We start from the raw sequence: 25953 nt of genomic DNA on the forward strand, positions 1-25953 counted from the left end.
TGTGCAGAAGAGTTAATGGAAAAGCAGTGCCAGAAAGAAGGGGGAGAGGGGAGAATAATTCCTTTCTTCACTATGTGAAAAGGAAAAACTTTAAAACCTCTCCCTAGAAAAAAAGGACCGTGATTCAGAATAGCTTCATAAACAGAACTTTGTAAAGAAAGCCTAATTTATAAAGTCTGACTAGATGCTGTATGTGTGTTACAGATGTGAGCACACACGTGGTTACAAGCCCTCAGTTGAAGAGGTAGCCCTGCACTGCTTTGGCACCATCAGACATGTGAACTGCAAGTGTTCGATGTGGTCCAACTGGTGCCCTGAAGGCCAGCTCCAGGCTTCTGCTCTGATCCATCCAACCCGCCAGCTTCTTCCCTGGAGGAGCTGGGGAATGGCTGTTTGAGCTACAACTGCACATTCCAGCAGCTGAACCTGTCCTCCAACACAGAGCCAAAATGCTGCTGTTGTTGACAGGAAGTGTGTGTTTCTGGGGCAGAATTAGTTGTTACTGAGGGGTAGATGTCCAAGGGATTCTGCCCAGCATCCATGGGGCCTGTGCAGTTCCTCATTGCTGGTGCAGTGTGGCAAGTCTGGAGGCACTGCTTTACTGCCTCAGGGAGAGGGCTGGCTGCAGCTGGGGAGAGAGGGGCAGGATGCAACCCATGGCAAGGAAGGCAGGAGGGGCAATTGTAAACCCAAATACACCCCCTGTAGCTGTTGAGGCTGGACTAACCTGTACTATCTACAACAGCAGGGTTCAGTCAGAAGATATTGCCAGGTATCCATCAGAGATGCTGTGCCCTTGCATTCTCTGAGAAAGAGTGACTCTGGCTAACAGGAGCAGGATGTTGTTCTTGCCCTCAGAGTAGCTGTCCTGGCTGCCTCTTACAAGACACAAGCACGTGCTACCCACACTGGTTACAGGCAACATCATCTGTTGAGTGGATCTTCAAGAACCAACAAAAACAAGATATCTTTGGGGAATCTGACTTTGCCAATAAAAGTCATCACATGCCTTAGCCATTTTCATAGACACCATTTATTAAAATCCTGAAAAAGCTTTTCATTCCAATACCAAAATTATTACTATTACAAGAAATGTTTTGCTGAAAAAATAAGCAGAAGCACCAACTGCTATATTACACCTTGAACTGAAGTATGAGCCTTCACTTAGAGGAAAAGCTACCAGGAATAACTAGTGGGGCTAGTGCCCCACTGAATTCCAGAAAAAAAAGATTTGGAGAATCTTGGTTGGGAAACATGGAGAAATGGGTTTCTCAGCAGGGAGATGAGATCAAGAGGAGTCTGCCCAGTCTTCCTGCCAATATATGTAAATCAACAATAATCCAGTCTCATGAAGGGTATATGAAGAAGTACAATGATGTGCCGCCATGAGAATAAACAGTAGCAAAAATTCAGAACAGACTTGAAAGTAAAAAGTCAAAGGTGTAATTTTTTATTTCCTTGCTTTGTGTGTCCATATTTGGACACACAGCGAACAGAACAGAAAGTATTTTTCTGAGTCCCACAAAGGAATATGTACCTGACAGTGCAGGAAATTTGTGCTTTGTCCAGGGATTTTACTGGCTATTATTTTCTTCTTCTCCCAGGGATGTCACAATGCCAGTGGAGTGATGAAGCCGTGAGTATAAACAAAATGTGACTCAGATCTGCTTCCTAAAACATGTCTATATTATTAACCAATTTAATTGTTGCTAATTATTACATTTGAGCTCCTTCTCTGCTCATCACCAGACATACAGTTTTACAGCAGATAGCACAAAACTGGATTCAGCCTCCTTGCAAGCACAGTGAAGATGCCATCTATCCCAGCAGCAGTGAAAGGATCAGGTGACAATGCATGATTTTGCCCTCGGCTGTCCTGCTGTGAACTAGAGCTTATCCCCTAAGTGAAATTATGCCTGCTGTATAAGCTGTGTGTGGGCTGTGAGGATCTGATGTGTTGTGTCTTACAGTTTGTGGAGCAGTTTTGTGTTTCCCAAATTGGAAGGGGGAAGGAATCTTGTGGCTAATGACTGCTGTCTGAGCCCTACTAAATTAGAGCTACTTATCTAACTACAGCACTTGGCTGGTGCAATAACTGGAAATGAATGATCCAGGCTGCTTATGCTTATTTGCAAGACCACTTCCTTCATATAAAAAGCCTTCTGCTGGATCCAAACCCTTTGTGTTCCCAATATTATTGTAGAACAGATTCTGATTTTTTTCCTTATCTGCTGCCACATGCAAGCCACTAACAAGTACTAGGTGTACTTCTCACAAGTGCACAACAATTCAGTGGAAGGGCTGAAGTCATGGCCAAAATAACTTGCTCTATTTGGAGGGGGTTTTTTTCCACAGCTTGCCCAATTCTATGACAGCTCAGGGCATGTAAAATTGTAGTGGGTGATGTCTGAAGGTCGCAACATGTCAGGTAGTATCAGTGATGATATTTCTTGTCTGAGTTTATGCAGAATACATAAACTAATCTAGTCTATACCTACCAGATGGTATTCTCAGGAATTAAGGTATAAGACTTCATGTACCACACACAACTGCATAAACAGGTTTACAAACTAACCCTGTAGACACTGCATTGGCAGAGGTCTGGGTTGGTGTCACTCACTACTTGCAGAACCACCACTGAGCTCTCCTGGCTTCATTCCAGTTGAGGGAACACAGTCACACAGAAGAATCCCACCAAAACATCTGGAAGGGACTTATGACTTTATTTTTTCACTGCTGCTAAGGCTGTTTGGGGTGTGTGCAAAATATCTTCAGTTCTGAGGAATGGTATAGTGTAATGTGATAACAAACTCTGTGAAGGTTATCAGTGATACAATCAAATCTGTCCGTGGGACAAAGACACTCACTGTACAGCTATTAAAACTTCTTTCTTCTCTGCCTGTTCTCATTCAGTGGCCATTATTTAGAACTGAGCTGCAAGGCACTGGAGCAGAAAGTTAACAATATTTTAAGAGTAGCTCTGTCCAAAACCTTGTCTTGAAAGAAACCATATGCTCTTTTTCTTGTGGGCTGCATGAATGGCAGATCATAAAGCCATTATAGGGAAATTTTCCTCTGCTCGAAAGGTCAGACATCTGGAAAAAACCCAAAACAATTGAACAAAAAAAGCCCCAAAGAAACAAACAATCCCCAAAGCAAACCACCTAAAAATACCACCAGACTCCCAAACTTGCCCTTTTAAAATTTCTTTGAGGTGGCCACATTATTGCAATGGCAATATATAAACTCTGTCTTGTCCCTTAATAAAATATGCACCTGTATCTCAGATTGATATCCTGCATTGATTTAATACTGTATCACAGTATTATGTTTTTAATTCCTTCCTTTGGTGTCCATGCAGCTACTTCAAAAAAAGGCCACATATAGGACATCAGACTTTTTGTGAGTTTTGAGACCAAGCTCTGCCAAGGCAATGCTTGTGATTTCAGCAGCATTATGGAAAAATGAAGAGGCTGCAATGTTTTTCCATGTTTGGTGCAAAGAAGAGCTCAACACCTGTCCCCAGCATGCGAGCAATCCTTCCTGGTGTAGCACTGCTATGACATTTGTTTTCCAAAGCAGACCTGTGCAGCCCAGTGTCGTGACAGCCAGCTAGACCATGACTACTGGAGCAGGACTGGTCTGTGAATGGTGCCAGTAATAGCATTTGTACTGTGGAAGTGACAAGGGCCTCTTCCTCTGCTATGCCAGGCTTGACACATGGAAACCAAGAGTCATGCAAGGCTCCCTGAGGCATGCAAAGGCTGATGGAGAGTCCTGGGGAAGTGAAGGACTGTTCAAGATCCCAGAACAGGTTCGTAGTTCAGTTGGCAGTAGAATTTGGAGAGGAAACTGCTGCTATGGCAGCTCGCCTATTGAATTTCTTTAATTTCTTAAAGAATTTTTAAGAAATTAAAGATTTTTACTCTAGACCCAGAGATTGTTTTGCTTATTAAACTGCCTGACCAAGAGATCTTGGTTTTGGGACATGTTGAGTGCTTTTCCATTCCTTCCCTAAGGTGGTCATATGTGGGTTGCATCTGCTGATTCCTGGCTTGTACTTCAGTGATGCATTCCCAGACCTGTGCTGGGCTGCTTCTTAAAGGTGGTGGTATTGTTGACCATCTCCTTCTTCTGTGTGTAGATTCAGAGAATGATATAGGGACATCCTTTCTCCCCAGCTGATAGGAAGTGTTTGTGAAGTACATATGTTTTTGGGTTTTTTTGTCAGCTGCTATCAATATTAGAAATGTCAAGTTCTGTTGGCATGGTATTTTTGACAACTAGACCCCTGTATTCTCCACTCTTTCCTGCTTCCCTTTCCACTGTGTGGTTTCACAGCAGCAGCTGTTGGTGGTACCATTCTTTTGTCTAGCTTGTGATGTGTTCTCAGTAGTTATGTGATCTCTGAGATAAAGTAGCTGAGATAAAATGTTGCAATTTGACAGTTTGCTCTTGACTCAGTTGAAATCAGAAAAGTTTGATATTTAGTATGACGAGACTGAAATATGAGTAGTGATTTTGCAATTCTGTGACTTTGGTGTACAGAATCTCTGCTTTTTTCGGCAGACATTTAGATCTATTTCAGTGCCTTCAGGAGCTGGAGAAGCCACTGTGTCTCTATGTACCAATGTTGGAACTCTAGTGGCCTACTTTCCCTTTTCATATAGATGGTCACCCTTCATGTCTCTGAACTTGCCTGGCTTTGGCTCCTGACCATGAGGTCTTGTCATGCCTTTTCCACTAGATAAATGAGACCTTTAGTACCAGAAATATTCCCCTTGTAAGCATGGATCATATCCTCTGATACATTTAATAGAGTTGAGTTCCATTTTCTTACCCTAGTTCAGACTCCCTGGCTTAAGTCACTGTGACTTCCAGCAGCCTGCATCTTCATCCCTGCTTTTCAAGGTGTGGATAATGATACTCAGGGTTATGCCTTCCTGTTTTCCATCATGTGGTTTTTGAAAACAAGCTGCTTTATGCCAAAGACATTTTCCTTATGATAGCTTTTCAGAGTTTCTGGCCTGTTAGTTCTTGACCTGGGCTGGGAATTTGAAGTGGTTACTGAGATGTAAATAACAAAATTAAAATAAGTACATTTGAACTCAGAGCTTGCTATGTTCCCCTCCAAGTTTTAATACTCATTCAATTAAGAAAATAGCACATTCCCACACTGCTACTCGACTTGAATTAAAACATCATAATGTAAATCATATTTTATTAATTTTTTAATTACTAGGAAACACATTAGGGACAAGCCTTTCGGGTAAGGTTCTAAATTTGCAATAGTGATTATCTGAGAGGAAGTGATTGTTTGCCATGAAGTAAATTATGCATTAGAGGAGCCTTTTAATATTCTTATTTAACATCCAATGCTAATATATTTATCAGTCTACAGAAGCTGTAGTACTGTAATATGCAAATCAATTAAAACTATGATTAAAGTGAATAATAGGTACAAGCACCAGGACTTGTGACAAAATGTATGTATCTATATATAATCTTCCAATTCCTTGTATCTCCACTCTGCAGTGACTGATACTATTTTAAGAACAAAAGAAACCTCTCTGGGCATAGAAGTTGCAGTAAACAGAGTAATTTGGCTGTTAGCCTGTGTGAGCTGCAGATGATGCATGACTTCCATTTGGTCTTTTAAAATATGCCTGTTTATGCTTTGGCCAAGCACACACAGAAAAGCTTGGAAGAAAGGGTAATCTTCACACAATTCCCATTCTGTGGTGAAATGAGAACTCCTTGGTCAGGACTGGAAAAATAAGTGGCAGTACCATACAGGAACCAGGCAGCTGGATTTTCTTCGGTGTTCCAGAGGCAGCAGTTTCCAATTAATGTTTGACTCTGTATGTTTGCTGTGTGTCATTTGTAGCAGTATTTTTCAAGCAGAAAAAAGCCAAGGATTCCCGTGCTCAAAAAGCCAGTACCAACTAGAATGCCTGGCGATGAAAGTTGTGGGGGTTTTTCCCCTTTTCCAAGGTACCTAAATAGGAGGCATCCTCCAGAAAACACTGCCCTTCCTTTCCTGTTGAAGGGGTAGTTGGATCCTTTTATCTGCTCTCTATAAATTGCAGGTTGAAGAAAGTTAAATCCTTCCCACTGGCTTGGATGGCGAAGTGGCAAAGTGACTCTCACTTCTTCAGCTTCCTCAGAATCACAAAAGATGTGTCTAACACAGATGCCCTGCATGCTGCTGTAAGGTCTCTGCTGGTTGTTATCCTGGAAGAATCCATAAGGAAAAGCAGGAAAATGCTGCCTGTGCTACAGGGCCTTGGATAGAGAGAGCACTGTTACCCCCGCACTCCCTGTGGGCAGGGAGCAGGCTCCATGACTTTCCACAGAGTACATCATATACCAGCGGATATAGCAAAACTACACCCAGCCTTCCTTGTCATTCCTTGAAATGGAATTTCCTCCAAAATTTGTCCTAAACCAGGACACCCCAGAGTTTAGGAGAACATCTGTACCTGTCCATCTCCAGCATCATAGAACTCTTGATGAATTCTCAACTATGTGGGCTACTACTTCACGGTTTTTCTCTTTTCCATTGGCCTATTGTAAATGGAGGAAGAAACAGACACGTGCAGGCAATCCCAAGTTTGTGGTCAGGAGTAATTTGGTATGGGTTTTAATATGGTGTGGAGGAAAGGACAGGAAGACAATATTTTGCTGGCTTCTTGTGTTTTAAGCTGAGAAATCAGAACACTAATCCTAGGAGTCTCTGAACCCGGTTTCTCTCACAGCAGCCCCAGCATATCCCAGAGATATGTGGCAGATTCTGTCTGCATTCTGCTCTGTACCGATTCGTGGCAAGACTTAAGAGATTTCTGCTTTTGGTTCTTGGTTCAAGTGTGGTATTTATGGTTGGGTTTCCTCGTAAAAAGAGCTATGCCTTTAAAGGTTATTTTGGGGACTTTTTTTCCTCTGAAGTAGACATATTACAAGAGTATCTTGGACAGTTTCTTTTTCAAACTTGGTTGATTGTAAAGCAAATGATGAGTTTGAATGCAAGTGATATTTTTCAGTTTGCATCTGAATTGAGACCAATTCATATTCATATAACTGTGCTACCTCAGTCAAATACAGGTCCCTTTCTTGACCTATCTTCTTTCTTAAAGTAATAAGATAAAAATTCCCAAGTATGTTGGCAATGGAGAGAGATGGGGAGACTGACTCAGTGATCAGAATCCAATTTTATTGTGGGATACAAGTGCTTATATACTATTTCAGGGATACTAGTAATGTGTACTACAATGATTAGGTTAAAATCACACACTAACTTATGCATATAACAACATCTCTTGCTTGCAGAGTTAATGGGATTTTCTTTTATTGGTAAACCCATTTGATTTAATCTTCTTGCAATATAAGTCTAATTTTCAAAGTTCCATTTGCTTTTGCCAAAGCATCCTGTTATCAAATCTCTTATGTTATCCAGGTCCAAAGTCCATCATCTGTCTTGTGTCCCCCAACATTCCAACACAAGTAAAGTAAAATAAGGAAGAGAGCAATGTCTTTCTCACAATGTTTGCCCAGAGTTCAGGTCCACTTGAGATATTACTTAATGTATAAATTAGAATATTTATTCACAAGTAGACAGGTGAAATTTCCTGTTATTTGTCATTTTTTGTTAGTCATTCATGGTATTTATAGGTTGCACAGAATACCACATCATCATCATCCCTAGGGTCCTGTTTTATAAGTTCACTAAAACTAAGCTTGGAGAGTTTTCCAGCCAAAACCCAGAGTTGAAACCAGGGTCCCTTGAAGGAACACAATAAAATAAATAAATAGGGAAGGATTCAAGAAATAGGGAAGGATAAACTTTCATCTTCAACTTACATTTCTAATCTATGGAATTTTTTTTTTTTTTAATTTTCTCTCCTCAAATTTCCCTCCTCCTTCCCTTCTCCTTAACCCCACACATCTTTGTGAGCCCTGGTTTGAAGTCATCCCTATAAACTACAGACCACAGTTGCCCTTCCAGATGCACTGTGCCTGTGGTTCAGATTTTGTGGTGGCGGAAGAAAGAGGAAAACAAAACAAAACCCATCAGTGTTGGAAAGCAGTTTTCCTGCTTACTTTCTTTGGGATTGCCTAACACCCTCAATAAACAAAACAAGGGAATGCTGTCCTTTGCATTCAAAGTATGTTGGGAGCTCCATGCTAAGGGCTGAGGGCAAATAATGAAATAACAAATGTTCTTGGAAACAGATATTAATTCATCTTTACTTATTGAACTACCTGCCCTTGTGCATGGAAGAGGGGATGTGAAAGTTGCACTGTTAGCCGGGTGATCAGCAGACCTATTTCTGGCAGAGGTATTTAAGCCACAGACACCTAGAATGGAGACCATGAAGGGCTGTTGCTTAAGGTAAATTCTTGTCAGTGGTGCTAGTGACAACCCTCTTCTCTTCTAGTTTGTAACTCTTTACCTAGCAGATAGAGAGCAGACTTTATGACCATCCCAGGAATGGGATCAATATATAGCTCATTGCAGCTGCTTGCACAGTTCTGAGGCAATATCTGTTTACCTCCTTTTTTTTTAATGATTTAGTGAATCAGAGACAGATGGTTGATGTAGTGACAGAGATGTGAAGTAGGAAGAATGGCTGAGGTCATTAGAGGCTGATAGGTTGCTAGGCAGGTTGGCTGTATGAGGCACAATAGGAATTTAGGCAATATCTTCTAAGTCTTTAGCATCTCTAAGTCCTTAGTCTTCTCTCTTGCTTGCAAGGAGGCTGGACCCACTCATGTGTTATATGCTCTAAAACTGATATATGGCAGGCTGCAAAACTGGTATGTCTGGTGCCGAGCAGAGAATGAGCTCAAATGTAATAATTAGCAAAAAATAAATTGGTAATAATATATACATATACTAAAGCAGATCTGAGTCACTTTTTAAATCACTAGCGATCACTGTGTTGGGAAATTTTAGTATTCAGGCTTACATTTTGAAGATCACTTGTAGACTGAGCATCCTAAGTGGCTATAGGATGTGAAACCACTGTTACTTGTTGGCTTGCTGGTTTTGTTTTCTGATTTGCTGGGATTTAATCCTGGCGGGTTGTACTTGTTGGTTTTTTCCTGTATACTTGTCTTTTTCAAGAAAATGAAAACTTTTTGGTGCAAATATTATTATATAAAAGACTTTTTGTATGGGAAACTTTCTCCTATCTTTAAGATTTGTTAATTAATTTTAAAAATGAAGATGGAATTTTGTATAGGTGGTGAGATGAATCATCGTATGGGAGAGAGATTACAGAATGCCATGGGATTTTCAAGCACAATTTCCAATGCAAGTTGCTCTACTTCTATCTTATTATGAGAAGTTTTAACTTGTAATTTCAGTCTTCTGGCCCCAGAGCACTCCAGGCTGTGATGTGATCTGTTTCCAGAAGCAGAAGATGGTGGTAGAACCGGTGAGTACTTTCACCAGCTCTTGAGTGATTCATGGGAGCTGTTAGCTGAGTAGTTTTTTGCCTTGGAGACAATAATTTGCATTCCTGGAACTGCTGTTTGGTGGTCACTCTGTTCTCTGAAAAGGGCTGGTAGTGGAAGCACAGGGGGAAAATAAAGTTCTAGACACAGGCTCCTGTAGAACAGCTGGATATAAACAAATGTTTGTCTCTGGCTGAAGAGAACAGTGGGGAAAAGTGGGCAAGTGTAGCTGAAATCTTCTCTGCCCTACAGCACTGGAGACCTCATAGGGCAGGAGCAATTAATTTAAAAAGAGTGGGAAAACCCACCAGTACAGGACAGAAAACTCTTCAGGGTAGGATTAGTTCATAAAGTAGGATAGATTTTCTTTTGCAATATTTCTTTTCAGATCGTGTTTTTAGAACAAAATGAAAATTTCCTGGGGTTTGAGTATTTTCTGCGTGTAAATCGTGATTTTTTAATTGCTTTTTGTTTTACTTACTGGATGTTTCTTTGCTATCTTTTGATATCTTCCCAGTAGATGGTAAGCTTTGTAGTGTGGGAATGACAATAGAAATGCACATTGTTCTTGAATTCAGTATTTCTGGGGCAGCATGTTTTCATGTGCTGAAAGGGAGGCTGACTTAAACACAGCTCAGGAAGTAGAAAATAGCGGTATACCATACTCCTCTCAAAATCTGAAAGAAAAATAAGCATTCCCTCACAGAAGTCTGACATATTTATGGTACCTGTGTTTGTTTGAGTTTTTAGATGTTTTGAGATTTTTTTGGAGGTGCACGCATCTTTCTTTTCTCATCTAGCCTTTTATTTACACTATTCTTTATCATGAATGTCATGTGATTCTGCCTATCCTGGTTAATCTTCCCAATGACTTTGCAAGGTCATCTGGGGCACTGTCTGTACTACCTTAAAATAATCAATTACTTTCTTAGTGCTATGCTGCAATGACCATCTTAAAAAAAAGAGAGAACTTAGTAGAACACAAAGTGACAGTCCAGTCTATTAGAACAAAATCCCCTGTGGTGGTTTGACAGGGAATGGGTCTTCTGGGATGCTGTGGTAAGGCCAATGGGTGCTCAGATTTTAATATTGGCACCTGGTTTGGCCACTGGGGCATTGGATCCTCCTCTGAGATCACAGGGTTAAAAGCAGGGCTCCTATCTGGGAAGTTCTCTTTGGATTTCCAGCGAGGGAAGTGGGTCAGACCTCCCCTGCCCAGCTCTCCACTGCTGGGTGGGGGAGAGGAAAGCCATGCAGCCCGGGAGAGGTAGGCCTGGCCCCCAAGGGTGGAAGGGTGGAAGAAGTACTGAGAGGTGCTCCCGCCCCGGGAGATGGGGAAGGGGGCAGTGATGTGTCCAGCCACTTGTAGGAGCTTTTAACCCTTGGTGGACAATGAAAACTTTACAGAACATTAAACCTTCCTAGAAGAGATATAAGAGTAGAGGATGAAGAAGGAAATGGGCGAGTGATGAAGGTCTGGGCCAGAGAGACAGATGTTGGAGGAATGGAGAAGATGGAGTTTTTGCTGGACTCTTTTTTGTATAGCCATGGGCTGTTTCCTTGTGATAGAGACTGCATTCCAGGGGGAGGCAATGCCTCAGAACCAGGAGGGTTCAGTGTGGGTACCCCTCGGCCCCAGGGGGTACAAAAATGTGGAGGGACAGATGTTCCGAAGGAGAGACTGTGCCTTTTTTGGAGTGAGACAAGGCATCCTTAAAAGACAACCTTAAAAGCAGCTCTGGTCTGTGTTCAGTGGTGAGGGCACTTCACATGAAGGAAGAGGTCACCATTGGCACAAGAAGGACTACTTCTCCTCTTGATGAACAGGATTGATTGTTTGAAGGGTGATGCTGGACAGAAAGTTGGTGATTTGGGGAATGTATTGTATTGGAGAGATGGGGGAGAGGAGGAGGAGGTGTATTTGCGAAGTTTTAATTTTCCTTGTGTGTTTTTTTTTCCTTCTCTTGTAGTTTAGTTATTTTCTTGTAGTTTAGTTAATAAAGTCTTTATTTCTAAGTGAGAGCCTACTTTGCTTATTCCTGGTCATATCTCACAGCAGATACCAGGGAAAGAGTATTTTCATGGGGGCACTGGCATTGTGCCAGTGTCAAACCATTACATCCCCTAAAAAAATCATGACATTTTGGGGTTTGATTGGAATTCTTCCCATGAAATTACTCATGACCACAGGTAAAACACCGAGTTTAGGATCCCCTTAAGTTCTGTTGACTGCAAATTTTTGGGATTTTTAAATTTTAGGATTATTATTGTATGCTACGACTAAATTTCACTGCTGTCCAGGATTCTGGGTCAATATGGACTCTCTTCGCTAGAGGAAAATTACTGTGTTCTGGACTCCTCTACTTCTGGATAGCTTAGAACTCACAGCTCTACTTTCTTAATGAATTTGTCTTAGTTCATGATAGTAAAGGTTATACATTCTAAGAAAGGCTTTATATTTTTCCCAGCTATGAAAAGAATTTGTTTGATAAGAACCTGAATTACAGAAGGAAGGACATAAAAATTAGATTCTTGCTTTGGCTTCGAGGTTTCTGTTTCTAACTTCACAGGCTATTGTGATTTTTATTGTTAGTAATATAGATACTATTTCATGTAAATAAATGTTTATTTTTATTTATAGTGCACCCTGGATTGTCAGCTAGAAGAAGATATGCTGAAATTAAAAAATAAATTATATAGGAGTAAGACACCATGATCCTCACATAGCAGTATCCATGTTAAAGCCATTAATATCAAACTATGATTAAGGAATCAAATTAAGTCCATGCTGGCAATGGAAGAGAGTATGCTCATATTGGTAAGTAGGACTGCACCTATTAATTGTGTAATGCCAAACTTCAGGATTTATCCTATATCTGCTTCTGAACTATATACTTGCACCAGCACTATCTATATTTTACTAGCTGTGAAGCTTTTCTGTTTATCTATGGAAACAATGGAAAATTCTGGTTGTTTTTGTAGCAAAAATGCTTTTTTAAGAATACAATGAAGAATGTCTGTAATTTTTACAGATTCTGTTGTACTCTTCAAGGAATATTTTTCTATTATTGCTACTGGAAAAAGTAGATTATTAGACTACAGATGTCTGCATTGCTTCAAAAACACAAATTCATTTGTTGCCTTTTATGTTTGTTACAACTGTTTGGGTTTTGCTCTTTCTTAGAAAAAAATTTCAGATGAAGGCTGGTAAATAATAGGAAGAATGCTGATGGGATATTTGTGAAGTGCTCTGTCTAGAAAGTTTAGAATTTACTTTGTTACCTCATAACAATATGAAAATCTTTCAAGTACCAAAAAGGCTAAGAAAGTAATTCTGCAGTGATTTTAGACTTGGTATTTTTTAAAAGTAATTTTCTAATATTGTACCTTGAAAACACCTCTGCACTATAGAAGAATATATTTTCATGTGTGAATAAATAGTATGCCCTACAAGAGGAAAAAAATCTGGAGAGCAACATTTGGTCCATAAAAGATAAACAAGTGAGGGGGTTTTGTAAATCTTTTCAGAAGAGAACTGGTGTTCTTCTCCAACTGCAATACAATGACAAGAAGAAAATGTAGTCCAAATAGGTTCTATAGCCAAGCCTAGCACTGCAGGAGAATAAAGGCAGAGGACAAATACATGTGTAGCAACATATACTTTCATGAACCACCACTGCACTCAGATGAATATGCATGTGTTTTATTTACATAGTGAGAAAAGGAGAGCATATAGACTGCTAGCTAGGAAATTTTTTTTTTTTTTAATATAGCATCATGAGATGCACCTAATATTTCGGTACCTGAAATACCTTGATACCTTACTTGATACCTTAGTCCCTGGAACCATCTCTTACACCAAGCCTGCACTCTAAGGAGGTAATGTATTTTCAGGAGTGGGTGTGAGAGGGGGGGTGAGAAGACCTTCTTTCTGTTCCTCACTCTGTCACTGAGCTGTTTGGTGAACTTGGAACCAAACAGTTTAATTTCCTTGTGCTTGTGAGAAACTTAGTTGAAAATCTTGCATGTTAGAGATGTGCAATCCCTACTTAATATTTATGGATGCAAGTTTATCCAAAGCTGCCATCTCCTTGTATGTGCAGCACCTAAAGAATTGTATGCAGTAAACTGGGTTTGGGTGTGTTTAATGCTGACACACTGAATTTGTGTAAGTCTTAGCAAGGAATTTTAGCTGGAACTGCTCTTATGAAATAAATGAGTCCTATTACTTCTATTTAATAGTATGCACAGAACAGTTTAGGGAGAACAGTTAAAAGTGTAGCAATCTGAAATGAGAGCAGGATTTAAACTCGTTTTCTCAGAAACTTGTGCTCTAGATTTAGCTTTGATGCCAACAGTCAGGCAGCTCTCTTGAAAGTGCAGGAGGATCCCAAGGATCCCTGTGAGCCAGGAATTTGATTTGGACTCTCTTGCGATTCTTTTGAAGTAGCTGATCAGAAGAAAACACCATGTGCAGAACAAATGACCCTCTTTCTCCAGCCAGCCCATCCATACATGTTGTCTCAGCTGACATGTGACCAGACCTGAACCTATGGAGACTGTGAGCTTTGGAGAGATAAAAGGACATGTAATGCTGTAGGGAGAGGAAGCAGGTCAGATTTTTTAAACTCAAACATTGCTGTTACTTCACTGGTTTTGAAATCTTAACCTAATGTAAGCAAAATAAATCGTTGTAGAACTGAAGCAAAAGAAGAGATTTACAGCCCAGTGAGAATCAAGTGCAAACCACAAGGAACTTCAGCATAAAACCTGCCAAAGAGATGTGTTTCCAACGCTTGGGGGATTTATTTCCTTTAATGCATTTCCTATGCCCATTTGACTTGACAGAAAATCAAATGAAAATCACATGTAGTAGTAACAGCTCAAGAAGTAAATCATTGATGAAGAAAATATAGGAGAAAATTATTACTTTCACAAGGTTTGTGCATTTTCTCCATTCCCATTCTGCCTCCCAACTATGCACACTCTTCAATCTGCTTAGATGATTAAAACCAAAAGAAGACAGACAATTGCAGCACCTGCTAAATACAGGGGAAAAAATTGTGTAGAATGCAAAAAAAAACCCCAAACAAAACCAAAAACAAACAAACAAAAAAACAACCCAAAACCAAAAAATCCCCAAAGAAAACAACAAAAAAACCCCACTAAAATCCCAAGTCACCATGAAGGGCAATCCAAATAAAAAGCCAACACTTGTGCCTCTGGAAATGAGGCAGGTTTTATGAGCTTTTCCCCTTCCTAAAACGAAACAAATAAATAAGTATTTTCACAAGCTTTCTTAACAAGGAAGATGGTGGTTGTAATAATATCCCCCCTTCATCCAGTGCAGAGGATCTATCCTGTTTCCTTTCACATACGTGGCAAAGCTCAGCTATTTCCACTGTGGGAGTCTCTGTCTCTCTATTACTGGCTTCTACTCTTTCAGTCCCAAGTGCTTTGTTTTTTTTTATTTTTAAAGCTTCAGGATCCCAAACTTATTGGGAGAGGAAATAGATCAAAAAAGGAACCCACAAACAAGGTTAAAAGCACAAATAAAGATGAAGAGAGAAATGGAAAGGGGAGGAGAAAAAATAGGGGGGTGATCAATCCAATTTTCTTTGGAGAGGCATCTCATTGTTGGGGTTGTCTGGCAGTGTTCCAGGGCTTCAATTGAAAGTGAATTTCTTTTATTGAATTCCATCCAGAGATATCATAACCTCAAAAGGCTACTATTACCTACAGGGTTTCAGATGAAACTATCTGAGCGTGACTTTCTAAATGCAAGAAGTCACAATTGTTATTTGACAGCATGGGACCTGCCAAAGACCCCCTTTCCAGACAATTGTTTACATAATCCTTCCACCCACCCTGTTGAGGTGAAAACTTCCACTGCAGGCCTTTTTACCTCAGCAGGTACGGAGCAAAATAAAAAAAAAAAATAAAAAAAATAAAAAAAAGAAAAAAAGGTCAAAAAGACATGGTGAACTCCACAAAGCCATCCCATGCCTTGACAAGCAATATTTAAACATTGGGGTTTTGAATGTGCATTGGAAGGCAGTGGAAGAAATCTAGGTTTCAATTAACCAGGTTACTTACTCTTCTTGTAGTAATAATTATAATAGAATGACAAGTCTTGTATTTGCCGGGTGCCCCGTGGCAGGAAGGAATGATGAATCTGACTCCATGTTCTTAGAAGGCTAATTTATTATTTTATGATACTATATTAGATTAAAGAATACTACACTAAACTGTACTAAAGAATGCAGAAAGGATACTTACAGAAAGCTAGAAAGATAATAATGAAAACTTGTGACTCCTTCCAGAGTCCTGACACAGCTTGCCTGTGATTGGTCATGAAGTCAAAACAATTCACATGAAACCAATGAAACAATCACCTGTCGGATACACAATCTCCAAACACATTCCACATGTGAGCACAACACAGGAGAAGCAATGAGATAATATTGTTTTCCTTTTTCTCTGAGGCTTCTTAGCTTCCCAGGAGAAGAATCCTGGGTGAAGGGATTTTTCTAGAAAATATGACGGTGACAGGCAAGTAAAAGACCGAGTTGTTTGAAAAGACATTAAAAAAAATGCAGCCCCAAACCTTAGCAAAACCAGCATGCAGAAGGTGACTGGGAAGCTGATGAGACATACCATGCACTCTCAGCTTTCTCTGATAATGTAAGAGTGAAACACAATCACTGCTGGTGGGAATTGCTGCCATGTACCCCCACCCTTCACTGGTTGAGGTGATGGGACTGAGAAAACTTGAAGATGTGAAGATGAGTGGCATCCTTCCTTCAGCTTCTGGAGGGCAACATGTCAGCAATCTTAATAGAGACATCCAAAGTTATTTGCTAATTTGAAATTTATGGCTGGTCTCCATAGATATTATGATAGTGTATGTGTATGAATGCACATTTTCAACAGATTTTGGGTTTTTGGCTGCTGATAGACTAACTATGTGTAGAGCCCAAAGTGGAGTTGTAATGATACCCCTACACTTGCCAGGAGGTTTTGATGTAAGAAAAATCAATGTATGGGATGTATAGTGCATGTCTTTTACTGAGGACAAAAGAAAGTAGCAAAAGATTAGTGGTTGTGTTTTGATACAAGCTCCACTTACAGAGTGTCTGTCAAGATGGCAGAAAAGTGTACAGTGAAAAGGGGAGGAAGTCTTAAAGCATGCAGTAGGAAGGCTGCATGAAACACTTGGGGGAGGCAAATGGAAATAAATTTGACAAAGGTCTGGTAAGAAGAAAATTACATAAAAGTGGCATGTGGGAGAAAGGGATGGGAAGCCCAAATGAGGTATGTTTTCCTTGTGTGCAGTCACAACACAGCAGGGTTCTAGGCATGGGGGGGAGCTCTGGTTGACAGTGATGCAGCAGTGGACAAGCTAGTTCAGAAATCTTTTGGGAGCAGTTTAAAACTGGTGGCCAAAAGACAAGCTGCACTTTGACTGCACCATGTGGGTGAGAAGATAAATGTCTTATGATTCACTGCTCAGCAAAATCCCTGGTGGAGCTAAAAACACCTTTAAAAATTCCCTTCAGTGTCAAGCCTTCTAGGGGGAAAAAAGGAAAAAAAGAATAAATGAAACTTTTTTCTTCCATTTGTCTTCAAGCAGGAGAGACAAGATGTAGGTGTGACAGTGATCCATTTGAATTCCTCAATACGCCCACAAGTACTTACTTGAAAGTTTTATGTAACAGAGGGTGAGATCAAGATAAGATGTTTGATAGACTGTTGATGAACAGTTCATGGAGCAAAGTGTTTCAGACCACATTTAGGACAGACTGGTGAGTGTCAGATGAGTGTAGATATGTGGTGGAATAATGGATGTTGTGTGGAAAACAGTATTAAGTCTTAGAACATGATGACATCTCTAAGTCCCCAAAAGCCAAAATCGATTTTTTTTATGTGCAAGGCAGAAAACAAAACTGAGGAATAACTTTACTAGACAGGAAATATGTGAAGGAAAAGATGGTACAAAGGAGAGCATGGGTGCATTTACCTGTCTGCAGGGAATCTTAATTTGTAGAACTACTGCATGTTGAAAGGTGTTCTTGATATAAAACTTTCAACTCCACTCCTTGAAACTTTTTAAGTGAAAGAAATTATGCTGGCAAAACAGAAAGGCTGAAGAAAATGGAAGATAAAAAGAAAGGAATGCTCTGGTTATTTGCCGGATTAAAAAGATATACTTGTAAAAGAACTTATGAAATTTGGGAAATGCAATGAGACAATGGTATAAGGTCAGAAAAAAACTTAAGGGAAGTTATAAAAATTATTTACTTTGAGCTTCTGTTGGTAATGTCTCCTCAGTATTGTATTCTCTATCTAGACCCAGCTAATTCATCAGACTGCTTAGAACTGGCCATTTGCTCCAGATCATTTAGATGCATCAAAAAGAGAACAGGGAAGAATGCTATGCAGGGAAAATATGCCCTTAAGGAGTTACAGATTATTGATGGTAAAATGCCCCCATATTTTAGGACTCTATTTGGAAACTTTGGAACATAGCCTTCTCTAAGACCATTTCAGACAAAAACTGATGTCTGCTGTCTGTAACCACAGCAATGTAAAAACTGTGACAGTGTACAGAACTGCATAGTGAGAGGTTTCTTGGGAGAAAAAAGCTGTAAGCTTGTATTTCTTAATGCTGAGTAGGATTTTGAATTCTAAGTGGAGAAACATATTGATGAGCACTCTCACAGCACTGTGGTAAACTGCAGAATCCAGTTCTATTGGAAGTTAGTCAATATGCAAGATATGATAGCATATGGAACAGATGCTGGAGTTCTGCTGCAAGAAGAATACTAATTCTGGATATGTGCCTGATCCAGATGTCCTTTCATAAAAACATGAGTTGCAGTTATCATCTTGGAAGCCATAGTAAATCCATAAATATAATAACAATCAGCAAGAGCAGAAAACGTATTAGTGGCAAATTTGCGAGGCATTTGTTGCTCTTTAATTCCATATTTAAGTGGGCATAATTTTGTTGGTTGTGCCTTTAGTTCTGTCAGGAGAGGACTTTAGCATTTGCTAATCTTTTCTAATTAATGAAAACAATCATATCTCAATTGCAGTGAACTGTATGAGCTGGGTAATGAAAGTGTTAGAAATCCAAGAGAGTGAGTTTGTGTGAAGGAGAGCTACTGAGTAACTCCACCTGTCTCTCAGTGGGGAAAACCATTATTTTTCTGTGGTAATCTGGAATATGAAGATCAGTGGTTTTATTTTTTTGTGAAGCATCTCCTCATCAACAATAGGAAAAGATGTTATGGCAGAGAATGAGTCAACTGATTTCACTGAGTGGGGCAGGTTTACTGCTGTGGGTTGGGAGGTACAGGTGTTAGTCCCACTGAGGTTCTGTCTTGTATTCATACAGTAAGAGCTGTTGGAACTTATAAATATTTATTTGTGATATACTTCCTCCCCTAATACATTATGTCAGGCTGTAATAATTAAATATGATCTGTAAACATATTTTTGAACAAAAGGATTCCTGGCAGAAGACAAGTGGTATTTTTGTATTATGTTAATTATTATCAGGACATTAATTGATATATTTTCCAAGCCACTACATGTTACACATGTGATCTGTCAGTGGAAAACTGGAATGTCATGAGGCATTGCAGTAGTTCATGAACTTAAATAAGTATATGTCCCTTGGAACAGGATAGTTTTGGTTTTATTCTCCTAAAAGGAAGAAATGAATTTTTTTAATGGAAAATTTTTTAAATGGAAAAGGTTTTCGTGAAACTACTTGTTTCACTTGAAGATCTTTCTCACTTAGAAAATTCCAACCCATGAGTGCAATTATGATTAAATCTTGCCCTCATGTTATTGAAACCAGTGGTGTTTGTTGTGATTTTATCACATGACACAAAACAACATCTGTAGCATTTCAGCAGGTGCTTGCTGTAGATCTAGCTCAGCTATACTCAAGTTCAGGTGCTCTCTGCAGGAAGTGTTTGAAAATAGGAATGAAGAAAAAATCATAGGTCACTAACTGGAATTAACATTCATGCTTATTTCTTGGCAGTGCTGACAGGGCAGTTGAGTGTGGAGCTTCTTGATGGTTGAGTCATGGCTAAATGTGTGTAATTGTTCCTGGAGGCAACAGTGCATTTGTGTAATTTCTCTCCTTCAGTTTTATAAACCAATTTATTTACAGAGGGTAGAACAAAATTACTAATTTCAGAAACTGTAAAATTAAGAATGAACACACTGATTTGTGGATATTCTTACAAATCTTTCATCAGTATATTTCTTGATTCTATGCAATAATTTTAGAAAGACTGTGCACAGAAACATTCTTCTGTATCTCAGGATAAAATATTTCAGTGTCACTGAATTGAGAACAGCAGAAATTTTCCACTGTGTTGATTCTGTACAGAATGACTCCTGTTTAGTAAACTATTTCACAGCACAAAAGGAAATACATATGGGGGATTCTGACATTTCTGTGTGAATCTATCTGGGTACTTTAGTTTCTGAGCAAAGAGTTTAGATATGCAGTAGTGGAAATCCAAGTTGAAAATTATGTTTTTGCTTATACAAGAATCTCTCATCTGCTGGACTGCAGGGATTTACTCACCCTTGGGAATTATCACAGCAGGTGTCAGCTTTCAAAAGTGAAAGAGGACTGGAGGACTGAAAAACTGGCATTTAATATTTTTTCTGTTGGAATTAGGTTGAGCTGATGTATTTTGATCTATGTCAGAGGCTCTTTGCTATAAATGGTTCAGTTACAGAAAAATGTAAAGGAGAGAGGTAAATCTCATGGCTGGTGTGCTGGTATGCTCTTTTATGGTAGAGATAGCCTGGTCCTGTCTTAGCAAAATGACAAATTGGTTTCATTAATTCCTTTTCATCACCACTGAGCTTCAAATCATCAGGGAAATGTGATTTGGTTTCAATTTTGTTTTCATAAAATAGACAGCAGCACATCTCTATACCTGCCAACAAAAAGAGTGTGTGATAGTGCAGTGACAAAAGATGTCTGAAAATGTTGCATTAATTTTTCTTGTCTAGTGGAAATATGTACTGAGGCAATCTTCAGGTAAAACAATTCAGTAGGAAGGGTTGTCCTTAGGATGAAAAGGGCACTTCTAAACCCTGGCCTGCACAAGCCATCAACAGGAGACACAGCTTCGCACTGAGTAACACATGTTGAGACCTGAGAAAACAGGACTCATGGAGTTTCATGGCAGCAGGTTACTCAGCTCATTTGATCATAATTCAAACCATTTGTGTGACTAATGATGCTCTCAGATGTTTGGCAGAATAGACTAATCAGATGTTTAACAGCAGTACAGCTTCTCTGTGGCTGACAGGGATTCTGCTTCTGACAAAGACACAGCTCCTCTCTCTGTGCATTTTCCTTAGCTGTGTAGTTCAGTAGCCTTTTAGCAGACCTGTCTCTAAAACGAGTAGTTCAACAGGAAGAAAGAACATGCTTGGGGAAAGGCACTCTTGATCAGTTGCTGCACATCTGGTTTAAAGTCTTAAGGGTGAGACTGTGTACCAAGTCAGCCTGTGTCCTGCCAAATCTGAAATGGCTGGGAATCAAATAGTTTCATAGATGAATGCCCTGTGGTTTGTAGGTGTCTCCTGAGAGCTGAACGATGAACCAGATGATATAGGCATAGCAGTTGGGTTTTAGTTTGTTGTTTTTTTGTTTTTTTTTTTTTTTTTTTTTTTTTTTTAACATTTCAATCGCTCTTCTTTTTTTTTTTTCTTTTTTCTTTCTCATTTTTTTTTTTCCCCTTAAGGGAGGACTGATGAGACCTACTGGCCCCTAATACCATGGTATTTTAGCCTAGATCCTCTGCTATAATTAAAAGGTGCAGCTCCATGGTAATGCTGTAATTAAAAAGTGCAGCTGCAATAGTTGAATGTAGTTGCCTGATGCATTTATAAATCAGATTTCCTCCTTGTATTCAGAGAAGACCTAAGCCAAGTCATATTGACTGACTTGATTCCAAGTCAGAACTACAATTTAATAGGAGAATTGCAATAAAGGCAATAGCACAGAAACACTGGCTTAAACTGAAAGAGTCAGAATACAACCTGACACCCTGTTTGCTGGTCAGGGTGATGGTAGAAGTCCGCTTAAAATGTGGTTGCAATCCCATTGGAGTGATGGATGTGCTTCTATCCAAGTGGAGATCCTGTAGAAATGTCTTTCTCTGGAGGTCCAGTGGTGGTTATCAAGAGCTCTTGTACTCGGGGAATCCAGTGGTAGGTGCTGCCTGTGCTCTTCTGAGCCTCAGATTATATCCATGTAGGAATGTTTGGTTCTTCCCCCTGGGCAGAGCATCTCACAATGCAATGATGTAGTTCTGTGAGTCACTTGGGGAGACCTTGGTGGCCCCTTAGCTAAGATAGCCCCATGGAGGGAGTTATCAGAGCTGCCTCATGGAGAAGATAAAGAGCACTGCCCCACTTATCTTAACAGCTTTCCTAGACAGTAATACATACTTTTGGTTACATCTTACATTGTAACCTAAGACAGTCTCTAAATGCGAAGATCCACCACTTGCTACAAAGGGCTCAATCCTGTTGATAAACTACTGAGCATGTTGAGAGGGGTTCAGGAAATTGGCCATTATAGAAAAGTTTGCATTTTGTTTTTTAACATCCATGTTGTAAGGCCCTGAAAACAGTATTTAGAGTAAAGCGGCTGATACCACCTTGTCCAACATCTTCAAAACCATAATATTAATGCTGTGCAGGTACACACATTGTCAAAATATATTACTTTGTCCCTGAAACAGAAATCACAGGTACAGTTAATGATGACTTTGGATGAGTGCAGAAGTGCTTTAAAGACAAAGAAATAGGTTAGCCGGATGACTAATTTGCCAAGGAAGCAATTTTGTCCATTTATGGGATGGGTTTTCTTATTTTCAAGTTTTAAAGATTCCTTTAAGTTTCAGTGCAATGTGTTTTGATAGAAAAAGAGGAGTGTGTTTCCAATAGAATTAGTATCCCTAAAGGTTTCTTTTTGCCTGCTGTTTCTGCTGAAAACAGTGGCTAGGATTATTTATTCATCCTTTTGTTTGGTTCCTGATACCCTTTCCAAGGAATAGCTGGCTGCAGAACCTGGACATAGTTTGCATACTAATAATTTCTGTAATTGATCTCTTCAGTTTTCTTCAGCCACTGTGGAAGGTTGTCAGCTGCTTCTTTGAAGTTAAATAATGATCATACAAGCAGGGAATCTGCAGTAGGAGACAGGATCTCCCTGATGCTGTAGCAGAACAGCTTCCACATGCTGGCATTCTCCTGTTACCTTATGTGGTGTTACTCAAGTGAGGTTGGAGTTAGAAAGCTTTGGTTGCTGTGTGTATCTTGGAGGTCAGGGCAGTGCAAAGATATTTCCCCAAATGGAGGAAAAACCAAAAAGGCAAACACAGCGCTTTTTTCTCCTTTGTGTCAAAAGCTGGCATATTTGCCAGGCAACTACCTGGCATTCCTCTACATTATTTGCAGGGTTATAAAGTATAAAATAGGCTTTAAAATCCTCTTTCTCACTTGAACATTCACAGACATATTCATGTAACTGAAAACTGCATACAGGAGAGGCTGGACTGGCATCTTCTGTTGACCTGGCTGGGGTTTTGGATTAGCTCTTAGAGTCAGCCTGTACAGTCACACACATTGTATAGGATGAGTCTTTTCCTCCTTGTTTTCTTTCCTCTCACTCTGCCAGTAGGTTTCTAATAAAACCCTCACATGCCAGCTTTTGAATAGATCAGTCTGTCTTTATTTCTTCTTTATTTTCACTTTTTATCTCTGTTTCTCTGCTCTTGTCTGTGAGGACTACAGCAGAGCTCTTTGCTCTGCTCTAGTCACCCTTAACCCATAAAATAAACTACTTCTAAAAGGGCAGGGAAGAAACGATAATAGATGGTCTAATAAAAGATACTGTCTCTCTCCACAAGCCTTCTCTCACTTCAAAACAATACAGCAATGTGATAAAATAAACTGCTGTTGCCATATGTTTTACTGAAAAACCCCTCCCCCTTTCCCAAGTGGCGACACAGCCACAGTTGTGGTGAATTTGGTATAGCTGAAGGCTGACCTTTAGAGCTCTTAGTTTGGAAAATGATTCTGGGGTGTTACTATAAGTATTCTTTACTGGCAGCCAAGATAATTTCAGTGAGAAAGGAGTAAAAAAAAATTTATATATATATATATATATATATATATACACACACACAGATACATATATATACATGTATATGTACATATACCTACACCCTGTTATTTTACTCATGTCATCAACAAAACATTGTTGTGGTCTTGCTCATTTTTCCCTTATTCTTCTGGAATGGGTCTTACTGAAGCAACAGGCTTGGGCAGGGCATTCAAGAGGAAAAAGGGTTGTGTGGTTCCCTTGTCACTCTTGCTGTTAAGCTGAAGTTTTGTTTGCATCTAGTTCATACTTAATGTGCCTTCATGTAAGAGTAGCACTTTTATGGCACATGATTTGGTTGTAGAGCCAGCATTGCATAGCATGTTGGGTTTTTTCTTTCTTTTTTACTCCTCTCTTTCTAAGAATATACTTAAGGCTGGGAAAACAGTGGTTTTTTGGGTTTTTTTAACATTTATTCTTAGTTGTGTATTCATAGCAGGTAAGAAATCTGTTTATCAATCACAGCAGGAGCAGGGCTTACAATTTTAATATCTGTTAGCAGCCATGGTACACTCTCTGCATTTGTCAGTCAGTGTTTATCTAGACTTGCTAACATGTACTGAATTCCTGGTTTATGCTGTTTTTCAGTTCTGATGTATGAAATAACAGTTGATTAAAAGTATATTTTCAGGAGGAGTGCTTTCTAAATCAATAAGCTACCTGGGAACATTGGTTACTTTTAATCATAGTTCATCCTGATGTGTCTTGGGCTACCACTGAGGGTCAGTGAAAACATCTGTAAGCTCTCCAGGCTATGATATTCTACTCTAGAGTTTCACAAGGTGCTCCTGTACTGATGTGACTAGCAGGGGTATTTTTGTGTTGATACCAGCCTAAAAGCTTCATACTTGTAATTCCAGAGGAAGGATTTAAATTGTAAAACAAAATGTCACTCTTATTTTTATTGGTCATTCTCATGTTGCTATTTGCTTTTCACATATTCCTGGTTTTGTTAGTGACTTGTGAAGCTGGGGAGCATAATCTGTGACAGTAGAGATGTCCAGTAGTGCCTTGTGAAAACTGTCCAAACTTGAATACTTTATCCCTTTTCTTCCTTCTGCAGACCCAAAAGAAAGGAATATTTTCCTTAGGAGAGAGGCTTTTTTATCAGGGCAAAATAATATCTATTCTTCAACGACAGCAGGAAGCCAACTAACTGCCTTCCTTGCCTAGTTGTATTGCCTGAAGCCTGATGATAGATTTGGAGCTGTACGAGCCTCTGACATCAATGCAATCAGTTCTTAAAAAGTCATATTGTATGAGAGTCACTATTTTCAAAAGAGAAAAATTTGTTCCCATATAAGTAACAAACAAACTTACATGTCTTTGAATGGACTACACCCATCTTTACAGTTGTTAGATATTTACTAAGTAGTTTATCATGACCAATCTGGAATATTTTCATATCACATCCATCAAGCCTTACTTCTGAATGTAGAAGTTATGAGGTGGTTGAGAGAAAACCCACAAGTGACTAGATTTGGAACTTGCATGGGCCACCAAGAGTATGATCATTTGGAGATTTCTTCCCTTTTCCTGGCATTAGCCGATTTGCTCTTTCTGCTTCCTATGTTCTTCTTATAAAGTATTTTTTATTTTCTTTCTTTTCCCTATCTGCACTGGGATTTCTTCCTCCAGCATGATGCTGCTGAGACTGGCTTCTGGTGATTCTGGGCTTTTCTGGTACTGCTCACTGAGATAAAAGCTGACAGACTGGGAGCCCCCTCGTGTGCTCCAGTGCTTTCAGCCTGTAGCACAGAGCAGTATATCAAACACCAGCAGGCCAACCCCTTTTTGTTGGATTAGCCAGTCAAGCATTTTGTGCTGCTGAATGTCATCTTATGTAACATTTTGTTAAACAACTTCTAAAGGTCTTCACAATATGACAGATGGGATATTGAATGGATGTTTTAATGGCTAAGCATTAGTTTGTTTTTGTTTCATAGTGTTTATTGTTAGTTAAGTACCATTTAAATAAATCAAGCTTTTCTCTCTCTCTTTTCCAGCACAGACACATTCAAGAGAGGGTTTTATTCTTCTTGTGATGGCTGTGTGTTTCATTCTGTCAGGCAGACATGATATATGGTGGTCTCATTTCCAGTGAGTCTCTGCCTCACAGGATATGAACCCAAAGTGTAGGTCATGCCTCTAAAGGTTAAAGTGTGCCTTGAGGATTCTGTCTAGCAGATACTAGAGATTCTAAGAAGATAATCTATGGCAAAGTAAAATTTGGAATAAATTCTTTTTGGGTAACCTTCTTTCAAGTTACAACTTTTACT

This window comes from Zonotrichia leucophrys, chromosome 3 (assembly GCF_028769735.1).
Source record: "Zonotrichia leucophrys gambelii isolate GWCS_2022_RI chromosome 3, RI_Zleu_2.0, whole genome shotgun sequence".
NCBI classification, from domain to species: Eukaryota; Metazoa; Chordata; class Aves; order Passeriformes; family Passerellidae; genus Zonotrichia; species Zonotrichia leucophrys.